This window comes from Dipodomys merriami, unplaced genomic scaffold (genome assembly GCF_024711535.1).
Source record: "Dipodomys merriami isolate MVZ:Mamm:240054 unplaced genomic scaffold, mDipMer1.0.p SCAF_298, whole genome shotgun sequence".
Lineage (NCBI taxonomy): Eukaryota > Metazoa > Chordata > Mammalia > Rodentia > Heteromyidae > Dipodomys > Dipodomys merriami.
The window spans coordinates 720,315-731,764 of NW_027204470.1; the positions used below are offsets into that span (position 1 = coordinate 720,315).

The window sequence follows — 11,450 nt, forward strand, 5'->3', positions numbered from 1 at the left end:
CATTCTTCAAATGCAAGAAATGAAAAACAGTTATTAAAAAGTTGATTACAAAAATACAAGTGTAACAATACAAGTAATTCATAGAATTGAAGGTTAGTTTGACATCAGTATATTAAATCTTCACCTGAGAAAGGCCTTTACATATCATAATCGTTACAAAACTTGAAATTAGTTAACATTGCCATTTTATCCCAAAGAAATAAAATAAGACAAGGACCTAGGAAAAAAAAGGAATCTTAAACTTTTTCTATATGGAATGCAATTTGAAAGGACACATTTATTAATAAACATATACATTATATAACAATGTAGAATGCAAAGTATTATATCTAGGAGCGAATTAAATAGATTATGGACATTATACAAACATAGATATACTTTTTTCAGAAAAGCACCATGAACATCTTTAGTTTCTATACTATTCATTTCAAAAGATGTTAAAATTATTTCTGATTTAAAAAAATCACAAACTCTGCAGAAATTATTATAGATGTATACAAACAACTCTTGAATACATTTTGACATCAAAGTCAGGCAATTCACTTGGAAGAACACCTGGGAATCCATGAATTTTTAAAGTAGGATATTGCTGTTGCTTTGTTTTGTGAAAAAAATTGTAGGGACACAAAGGATGGACTGGCATTTTTGAAATTTAAGAAAATTAACCAAACCATTACAACTTAGGAGAACAATCTGTACAGTCTTCCACAACTTCAAAGAGGTAGTAATACTTACTTATCCTTTTGGAAATACCAAATGCAGTTTCTTCCAAGTTGTTCTTCAGACCTGGTTTGATAAAATGGTTCAACAGAAAGAGATACAGCATATAGTTGTTACTTCTATTCCCAGCAGCGAGATGCAAGGTGGTCAAGAGACCTTTAGATTGGGGATTGGTATTTGCATCATGATGAAGTAAGAAAGAAGCCACTCTGGTATTATTCCACATATAAGCACTGTGCAGGGGTGTCTAGCCATTCAGATTTATTGCATGAATATCTGCCTTGAGCTACCAATTCATGGACAATGTCTAAGTGTCCACTCTAGGCTTCTCGATGAAGAGGGTTATACTCATCCTCATTCCTAGTATTCATCTGGGTGGCCTTTTGGAAAGTAGTCTCCACACCGTAGTAAGTTGAATAATTTCAGGATCCAAAAGAAATTTGAATGGATCCTACTCCAATTTTTTCTTGCAATTAATACCATTCCTCACTTTTTCATCTTACTTCCTGTCTTCGTCAGAATTGCCTAACGAGAGACTTTGAGTGCCACTGGGAATGAGATGTCCATGTTTTTCCCCAATAGATTACATTGGTTGAACTGGTCAGAAAAATCTGGTGAATTTTCTGCACATATTTATTCACCATGATTTATTTTATCTTTTTCCATTTTTACTACTCTAAATTATTCTAACTGGAGAGTAGGGAATTTATAGAGCAGAGGAAAAATTTTCCTCATTATTCAAAGGTACAGACTGAAAATGATGACCAGTGGTGTCTTCATGTGCAGCTTATTCTAGGAATGAGAAAATAGGAAACAATGCTTTCTATGTAAATGATTTGGGATATACCATGTTATAGTGTAAGAGAACTCACTATTTAACATATGGGCTTAAATAGCTTTCTAGTAGCTTTCTAATGTTGGTATTCAACATTCGATAAAATGTATAATGCAATAGTAAAATAGAAGTCCTTTGTATGACTACCTAAATTCTTCTTTTTTTTTAAAGACATTTGTTTTCATCCAAAAAAATATTCCTGTCTATTGTCTTCAGGTGATTTTGATGATTGAAGATGCTTAATGAGAAGTCAAAATGTATTAGTAGTCCTTTGCTATCAATTAAGTTTCACTTTTTCTTCTTGGAGGATATAATGATCAAAGAAAGCAATCAGCAACAATCGTTCAGAATCATGCTTCCAGTGCAAATGAATTACCAGTAAGTAATCCTCGATACCATTATCCACAAAGATTTGTCACAGATACAATCAGCCTGCCTTCTCTAGCTGCTTTCCTAGCCTGGACCTATTCCTTCATTGTACAGGAAAAGTGTGATTCAACTGATTTCAGTCAGATCTGTTAGTAGAATTATCAAGTATTTAGATTCTTTTTTTTAAACTTAGTTGTGGGGCCTGAACTCTGGGCCAGGGCACTGTCCTTTAGCTCTTCAAATCAAGGAAAGCACTCTACCACTTGAGCCACAGAACCACTTCCGGATGGTTCTGTTTATGTGGTGCTGATTTGGGAAATGGCAGAGCAGAAAGTGAAATGATGCAACCATAAATATAAAAACAAAATAAATTAGGATAATTATGGAGCAATCATATTGTCTATGAGAACCATGAAAGAGAGAGAAGAAAAGAGACACAGATGTGCAATGACCTAGCTAGCCACAAAATCCATGCTTCTAATCAATTGACAGAGCAAACAATTTTTTTAGTTTTTAAAAGAAATGGAAATAGAATATATGTATTTACTTGAAATTAGTAAAAACATTTTTAGTAGCCTACATAAAGAGTCAGAGATTTGACCAAATTACAGACAAGAATCTTAAACCTTGGGCTGGGATGGTCGCTCAGTGGTAGAGTGCTTGCCTTGCAGCTTACTACAGTGGGGAGACTACTTTCCAAAAAGGCCACTCATATGAATAATAGGGATGAGGATGAGTAAACCCCTCTTTATTGGGAAGCCTAAAGTGGACACCTGGACATTGTCCATGAGTTGGTAGCTCAAGGCAGATATTCATGCAATAACTGTGCATGGCTGGAAACCCCTGCACAGTGCTTATATGTGGAATATATTGCAACAGCACACAGACACACACACACACACACAAACATCATCATCATCATCATCATCATCATCATCATCAGATTTCTTAAGTATTTTTTGTGTATGGTCTTAAGAATAAATTTACATTACTAACTTGAATTTCTGACAGGACAATATCATCACTGTACATCTTCGTTGTATGCTCTCAGTTTTAAATTACTATCTAAGTATGTGCATTAGATAAGTATAGGCAAAAGTAGGAGCCACACCGGTGGCTTAGGTCTTTAATCTTAGCTAATCAGAAAGATGAAATCTGATGATTGTGCTTTGAAACCAGACCAAGAAAAAAAAGGTCCATTAGATTCTGATTTGAAAGTAACCACAAAAGCTTGAAATGGAGCATAGTATAAGCATTAAAATGCTAGCCTTGAGAAAACTAAAACAACAAAAATAAATTCTGGAACACAGTCAGGCCCTGAGTTCAAGCTCTAGTATTAGCACCAAACTAATAAATGAATGAATGAATGAATGAATTAACTAAAAATAAATTAAGTGGTCAAATGTGGAGAGGCAGGTAAAATGTGACACTGGATTATGTATTATTAGGTAAAATGTGGACACTGGATTATGTATTATTTTGTAATAAGGCAAATTATCATTTTTCCTAATCACTAATATTTTATTTGAACTTTTTTATACAATAAATCCTGAATTTGGCATACATATATATGTGTTTGTTCATGTGCGCACATGTGTGTTTATGTGCGTGAGTGTGTGTGTTTGCAATGTTGCTTGCCAATGTGGACAGAGTGAGGCTGAAAAGAGCTGTGTTGAAATGTTATTTATCAGTGCTCCATCCTGTCATTTCAGTGGAACCACCCTTCTGTACATTTCATTTGTCAAATAATAACATCACCATAATCAAAGCATTTACACCATTAAGTTAGATAAAATAGATCACTTTCAGTTCTTAGTATATATTAGGCAAGAAGATACACATATAATTAGGTAGTGAGTTATTGCTGTAAGATGACTGTCAGTACAAAATATGTATTTGACCTCTTAAATTGGATATACTTTTAAGATATACTCATGAAGTGATTTTGAACAACTCGACCAAGCAGGTATTACTCTCTGGTTATTCCTGTGAAACTCAAGGTGGATAAACACTTTCCAGATTTCTTTTGAAAAAAACATTCTTGGTAAGATCATATCTATTCACACTAAGATAAAAACCCCGTATTTTTTAGGTTTTAATATCCCATCATATTGACTGAAAATCAGTATTGTGGATATGTTTGTTAAATATACATTGCAAAAACAAACAAAAACATGTGTCACATCCAGATTGTGGATGCATTTGAAGTTGTTTTGTACATCCAAATGTTTCTTCATTAATTGTTCTTTTGTGGGAGTAACTATCGCAACATTAACAAATAAGGCTTTGTGAATATCTTTTCCAATATAAATAACATCCCAGAGCGAGTCTTGCAATTTCTGAAACCCCTTTGAATATTTTAGTGTTATTTCAATTCATTGACTATACAGCTAAAAACATTTCTGAAATAAACATTGTTAAAATCTGAAAATGTAAATGGGTATACAGGCTTTTTATGCATCATTTTATGAAAAGCCAGTTTTTATGAAACTAAAAGATATAGAATAAAAGAATGGAAGTGAATTGGGTGAGCTAATTATTAGTATAATTTTGTTTTCTATTAGCCCAGTCCTTTGAATGTACATGATGAAGTTAAATTATGTGCTTTCTGACACTATGCTTCAGTTATTTTTAGAATCTTTGTAGTTATAAGAGTGAATTTGTAGTGTAAATAAATGTCTTTGAATATAATTAGGATTAATCTTTTGTTTTGTGTCCTACTCCCCCAAAATGAGTTATTTTCAAGTGTTAATAGTTTATAATTGAATCTTCAGTATCATAAGAAAATTTGAAAAAAAGGATTGTGCGGAGAAGGTGTAGCCGCCTCTACTCCGAACCTCCCCTTTGCCTCCGCACTTCTCTGGGGCCAGCAGCCACCGACCAGAGGCCTGGGACCGCGGGCTCAGCCAACGACCATGGGGTTGGTGTCCAACCAGCAGTTGGCAGGTGGCTGTGCCAAGGGGGAGGAGAAGGCGCCCAAGGAGGCACCATCGGATGCCGCTCAGGCGGCCGAGGAGCCTCAGCTGCTGCACTGGGCTGCTGCATCTGTAAGTGGTTCAACATGCATGGGGTTTGGCTTCCTATCCATGACAGCCCACCCCAGGGTCTCTCTCTACCCCCTAGTGGACGTCTTTGTGCACCAGTGTAAGCTGCACTTGGAGGGCTTCTGGAGCCTGAGGGAGGGAGAGGCTGTGGAGTTTAACTTTAAAAAGTATGCCAAAGGCCTAGAATCCATCCGAGTCACTGGGCCCAGTGGGGTGTTCTGTATTGGGAATGAGAAGTGGCCAAAGGGGAAGAACATGCAGAAGCACAGATCCAAAGGAGACAGGTGCTACAACTGTGGTGGTCTAGACCATCATGCCAAGGAATGCAAGCAGCCACCACAGCCCAAGAAGTGCCACTTCTGCCAAAGCATCAACCACATGGTGGCCTCCTGTCCACTGAAGGCTCAGCAGATCCCCAGTTCCCAGGGAAAACCTGCCTACTTTAGGGAAGAAGAAGAAAAGATCCATAGCCTTGCCCTGCTCCCCAAGGCCCAAAAGTGAGCCACCAGAGCCGAGGGCGGCTACTCTTGCTAGCAGGAAGTTTCAAGGAGCTGGCATCAATTGGCAAAGTGGAGAAAGTGGGGATATGGGGTTGGTTGGCGAGTAGCTGGCACTTCCATATGTCTCAGGCCAGGATGTCCCAGCATTACCCCATCTTCTCTTTTGATGAGGGGAAGGGGTGATGCATAGGAATCCCATCATGGTCTATCCCAATTCAAGTGAGGGGCTTTGGGGCAACCACTTTTGAAACCTGCGTACTTTATATGATAAGCTTCACCTGCCCTACATGCTTCCCCTCCCAGCCCCCCAGCCTCCAGCTTGTAAAAGTGACCCAGATTGGCAAGTTGTTCCTTTAAAGAAGGATGTGTCCTATTTCTCTTCCCAGGGTGTGAAACAATTAAGCACAAGACCAGCAGATCCATGGGCCCAAATCCCCAAAGTGTAGTACCCCGGGTAGGAGGACCCATCAGGAGCAAGGCAGGGTTGTTTTGTTTTGTTTTGTTTTTTGCCTGTCCACCATCTCCTCCCCTGCACATCTTGTTTCCTCATCACCCTATCTTGAGCCTTAGTGCTGGGAGAGCTGGTCCAGGAATTGGATTGTGATGACAGGCAACATGGGTGACTAGGGAATGGCTGCAAACCTGCTGCTCTGAGTTTCTCCCCGCTCCCGCGCCATTTCTGGGCCAATGTGATTGTAATTTACTTGTTCCCTTGGATAACTGCACTTTGGGTCCCGGCTTTCTCCAGTATGCCAAGCCTGCAGTATCTGTGCGAATGACATATCTTGTGCATTTTAATTTTTTTTCTTATTATAAATATTCTGGTTTTGTATTTTTATAGATTTTAATCTTAAGGCCCTCCTTCCTGCACTGTGTTCTCAGGTACATGAGCAATCTCAGGGATAAATGGGCAAAAGCTCCAGGTCGGCATAGCAGGAAGAGTTTGTTGTTTCTATCACCATGGAGAGCAACCATTTGGAGTGCATAGCCTATTGAACTACTTCATTTTTGCCAGTTAGAGCTGGCTTTTCTGCCATAGAGTCCTCTTGAAACCCCCTCAACCCTTGGAAATGTTTCATGTGAGACTAGGCTTTTAATTGGGTTGCCCCATGACTTGTTCTCCTTCTGCTGGAAGAATGGAAATTAGTCTAAACAGGAAACGGTGGTGCAGACAAGGTAGAAGACGCCAAAAGAGGAAGCCAAGGTTAGTAATGATTGCCTAATCCTATGGCTATGCGATTTGTTTTCTTTCCATATACCACATCTATCCTTCACTAGGTTAGCCTGGGATTACTGTGCAAGTAACTGTATATGAATTTTTTTTCCTCTAAGAAATGGGAATTGATATGTTTGGCTTTTAAGACCACAGATTTGTGTCCACCTTGTACTAGCCATGCAGGGATGGATCTATAAAAAGCAAGGACCAAAATCCTCAGTCTTGGCTTCCAGGGAAACCCATAAGTGAAGGCCTCTCTCTGGAGCCCGTGTCCTGCCCTGCTGCATAATTGTTCATAGTGTTGTGTTAGCTAAAGGAGAAAAAGGAGGTTTCGTTTACATGCTGTGAGTCACCGCAAACCTACCTCATGTGTTGAAACGGGACAAATGCAATAGAATGCATTGGGTGATGTGTGTCTGATCCTAGTTTCTTGTCTCCCCACAAATGCTGCCCCCTCTAGTTAATTGTATTTGTCTAGGCTCTGTAGGACTTTACAGAGTTTCTGAGTTGGTCATTGGCTAGGTGGCCTAGTTTGTGTAAATAATAATGTGTGGGTCTTTTCTCCATGTTCTTTTGGGGGTTTTATTGTTTGTTTACAAACTTCTTTTAGAATTGAGAAAATTAACCAAAGCATCTTTGACAGAAGGTTCTGCACTAGACAAAAGGATCTGAAGCTAAGTTGGCGGACCTTCTAAAGTGAGGATCTTGAACCAGTTATTCTTTTGTTCCCTCACTTCCCCTATTTCCCATTTTGGACAAGAACTTCATTGGTAAAAATAATAATAAGTCCCTATCCTCTACCCTTTTCTCCCTCAAAAGAAAACCTACATGCCCGTACACAGATGACTCTTGGAATGTCTCTTCAACTTTTATGTGACTTATGCAAAGATTCTGAAGACGCTCCAAACTCTCCACCCCCCCACACACACCCACCTTGTTCCCAACCTGAAGCCATGTTTTTTATACGTAATTCTCATCAAATATGACATTTGTGACCAAACCTGTTTGTTCTGTAATACTAGAGAAAATCAATGTGGCTTTCCATGTAGAAAGTGGGGTCAGGAGACCAGGAAAGGGAATATGAATATATGTTCAAGTCACTCAGGAACTTGTAAACAGGTGCAAGAAAAGTTATGTCAAAGTGACCACAAGATTGTTTAATGGAAGACGGACGACTGTAACGCCATGTTTACTGCTAGAAACCAAAGCTTTGTGAGAAAACTTGAATTTATGGGGAGGGAGGATGGGAAAGTGTGTACCTGTCTGTCCTTTCTCTGATCCCTGAAGACTAAATCTCCCTTGGGCTTTTATGATACCAGTACTGGGGTGTTTTATTTCATGATTGATTTGTGCTGTACCCGAGTACTTCCTTTCCCCCTTTCTAATCATTTTTTTTTTTACCACATACTGACTCTTCCTTTACCTTTCTTTTCCTGGGAAAATACAATAAATAAATAAATATATAAATATTAAAAAAAAGAAATTTTGAAAAAATGTAGTAGTATTGATGTCTTTTTTAGGGAGTGGAGTCTGGTAGTGGGGCCTGAACTCTGGGCCTGGGCGCTAGCTAGCAAGATCAATAGAAAGCCCACCGATTGGGAGAAGATTTTTACTAGCCATACAACGGACAAGGGTCTCATATCTAAAATATACTTGGAACTCAAAAAATTAAACCACCCAACAACAAATCCTCAAAGAAACAACTGCCCAATAAATAAGTGGGTGAAAGACTTAAAGAGAAGCTTCTCTGAAGAAGAAGGATGGCCAATAGACACATGAAGAAATGTTCAACATCCCTAGCCATAAAAGAAATGCAAATCAAAACAACATTGAGATATCACCTCACTCCAGTTAGAACAGCAAAAATCAAGAACTCTAACAACAACAGATGCTGGAGGGGATGTGGACAGAAAGGAACCTTACTTCATTGTTGGTGGGAATGAAAACTTGTTCAACCACTTTGGAAAACAGTATGGAGGTTCCTCAAAAGACTTCACATAGATCTCCCCTATGATCCAGCAATCCCACTTTTGGGCATTTACACAAATGTTTACAAACAAGACCACACTAAAGCTACCAGCACAACTATGTTTATTGCAGCATTATTTACCATAGCTAAGATATGGAACCAACCCAGATGCCCCTCAGTAGATGAATGTATCAAGAAAATGTGGTATATATACACAATGGAATTCTATGCCTCCATCAGAAAGAATGACATTTCCCCATTTGTTAGGAAATGGAAAGGCTTGGAAAAAATAATATTAAGTGAAGTAAGCCAGGCCCAAAGAAGCATAGGTCCCATGGTTTCCCTTATTTGCAATATCTAGTATAGGTATGAGTCAAGCAGAAAAGGTCAGATAATGTGATGTTAGGAAAATGAACCCTTAAATATGTATTTTAATGTTTTCGTTTCTTTCATGCATATGTTTCTAACGCAATTATAAGATTATTTCTTTGTTGCTTTGTATGTCCCTCCCCCAAAGTGTAACCCCCGCTTTCACTATATTTGATGTCAGTATAACATGTGGAGGAGATGGGGGCAAATAAGTCGTTTAAGGATTCAGGTGGACCTGTTGCAACAATGAGAAGTACAAAATGTCATGTCAAAACCAGCTTTGCAATGTCGGTGGGGGGGAGAGGGGGGTATAATTGGGTGGGGGGAGGGGGGAGGCTGGGAAGGGAGGTGAAGGGTAAACAAAGGAGGAGGCTGCAATGCTTGGTAAGAAATGTATGCATTATCCTGCCCATGTAATTGTAGACCCTCTGTACAGTATGTTCTCAAATAAAATAAAATAATATTATAAAAAAAAACTTTTCAGCTCAAGGCTAGCTCTCTTCCACTTAAGCCACAGCGTCACTTCCAGCTTTTTTCTTATTGCTTATGTGGTGCTGAGGAATCAAACCCAGTGCCTCATGCATGCACGGCAAGCGCTCTACCACTGAGCCACCTTCCAACCCTTTATGTCTTTTTAAACCAATTCTATTCAGAAGTTGGAAAAGCTTTAATTCATGCTTAGGTCTTGGTGTTTATGATTTTTTATCCTCTCATTCCTAACATTAATGATAGGACAGTCTGCATTTTTGGGTATGTGAAAGGTAAAATATTTATCTGGGGTCAAAGGTGATTTTTATATCAGTCTTGCTTTAATAGCATTTTAAAGTAGTACCTTTCTCGCAAAATGTTGGGTATAAAAAGCAATCAAAAAACTTCTAATAGTAAACAATTTAGGTGTGCTACAATGTGGAAATGATTGGTATATAAGACCTGCAGACTGTTGCCATCAGGAATTAGGAAGGTCATTCTTTCAATAAGACAGTGTTAAACAGAGATAGGGTCCCCAGGCAGTGCAGTGTTGAGTGAAGGGATAGAATATGATTTCTGCTATTTTGACCTAGAAATCAAGAATGTTATATTTTAGTCTCTAGATAGTGCTAGATGGTGGAAATGATCTAATTCACCCAGCTATAGATTGAGAAATAAGTCCACTAAACTTTTGGCTTGGGTTCTGTTCTCAAGCCTCCTAAGTAGTTAAGAGTATGTATGGGATCCCCTAGTGTCAAGCAGAAAGAGTATGTTTTTTAAAGCAACTAGACATAAATATGACTTAGGCTTGTGAATACCTCAGGAAAAGAATAAAAGAGCAGTGAACTATAGAGAACAGCAGACTTTAACTAGCTACTCAGAAGCTGAATAAGCTTAGCTAGCTACTCGCGAGTCTGAGATCTGAAGACCACTGTTCAAAGCCAGTCCCATCATGAAAATACAAGTCATTATCTAAAAAAAACAAACAAACAAAAAACACAGAAGTGTAGTAGTTGCTGAAAGTGGTAGACCACTATCCTTGGGCACAGAAGCTTAGGAATAGTTCCCAGGGACTAACAAGCCTCAAGAATGATGAATGCATACATGAGTACATGCACATGTGCTTGTGCATAATCACACATGCATGCACACATACACAAACACAAATGAGTATTTCAATGTGAAGTTCTTTATTTTTTTTACCTTGCTATACTTTATTTCCCTCTATTAGTTCACAGATTAACATAAACAGCTAAGGAACTATTTACATAAAACTCATCATGTTTCTCTAAAATCTGCTCGCTTTTTGGAAGCCTGTTTTTGTTTGACCCAAAAGTAAGTTATCCAGGAAGTCAATTCATCACTATTAAGTCTGTAGTATTAGATGATAGTTTACGTTACTCCTAGCAATATGATTTTGTGAAATCCTACATCAAGGAACATATTTCTTGTCCTAGAAGAGAAACCTCTCTCAAACAATTAATAATAGCTTTTTCTCCTCCTGGCATTCATCTGTAGTTTAATTTTATTCATATATTTCATGATCTGTCTGTGTATGCCAAAGGCTGACGTGAAAATAAAAACACCCTTCTCAGCACTTAGCATGTGTTTACCATTCATTGATATGAAGGTGTTTAAATGTTACTGAAATTGCTTTGGAATAAATAATGTTCACCCTGACTATCTTGAGAAAGAAGAATTGGTTTCTCAGCACTTTAGGTAAGAACTTGAGGGAAAGAAACAATAGGAAAAGTGAAGAACAACTCAACAAATAGATTCAAATGAAACAAAACAACCCAAGAAAACACTAATTAATTCAGTACTCAAGAACCTGCAGGAAATGAAAGATTAAAAAAAAATCAGCTATGACAAGCTTACAAAATCCTGACTACATGGGAGTGCACTGTTGTGAGGATAGTGGCTAAAGCCCATACTGAACAGAAAGTTCTGTACACAATGT

General features: G+C 38.3%; 1 pseudogene; it reads left to right on the forward strand.

Annotated features, from left to right (window-relative positions):
• The first annotated feature begins 4,839 nt into the window (after positions 1-4,839).
• On the forward strand, positions 4,840-5,469 carry LOC138839204 (protein lin-28 homolog A pseudogene; annotated as a pseudogene).
• The last annotated feature ends 5,981 nt before the right edge of the window (positions 5,470-11,450 follow it).